Source organism: Fukomys damarensis, unplaced genomic scaffold (genome assembly GCF_012274545.1).
Source record: "Fukomys damarensis isolate Sample0158 unplaced genomic scaffold, DMR_v1.0_HiC HiC_scaffold_19, whole genome shotgun sequence".
Taxonomy (NCBI): Eukaryota; Metazoa; Chordata; class Mammalia; order Rodentia; family Bathyergidae; genus Fukomys; species Fukomys damarensis.
In genome coordinates, this window is record NW_022900931.1 from 65704220 (window position 1) to 65704667 (window position 448).

Below are 448 nucleotides of genomic sequence, written 5' to 3' on the forward strand. Positions count from 1 at the left end.
CTAACGCCGGGGGAGGGGCCGATCCCGGGGCGGGGCTAACATCAAAGGGCGGGGCCAACATCCCAGGGCCGGGCTGCCATCGCAGGGATGGAGCTAATGTACTGGGGGAGGAGCTAATAGCTCAGGGGGCGGGGCTGGCATTCCCGCGGGAGAGGATAACCCAGGATCTAGGGGAGCGGTTATATCTTGGGGGAGGGGCAATGTTCCAGGGGCGGAGGTAATATTTAGGGGTTGGCACTAAAGTTCCAGGCCGGAAGCAAACACTTAAGGGAAGAGTCAGAAATTCAGGGAAGCGGCTAACATTTCAGGAGAAGCAAAGGTTGCATTTGAGGGAGGAGTTAACATTTAGGGGCGGGCCCAACTCCACGGGGCGGAGCTAACTCTTAGGGCGGGGTTAGAGGAGGAGCTAATGTTTAGGGGCGGCTCTGGCTTCTGCGGCGGGACCGCC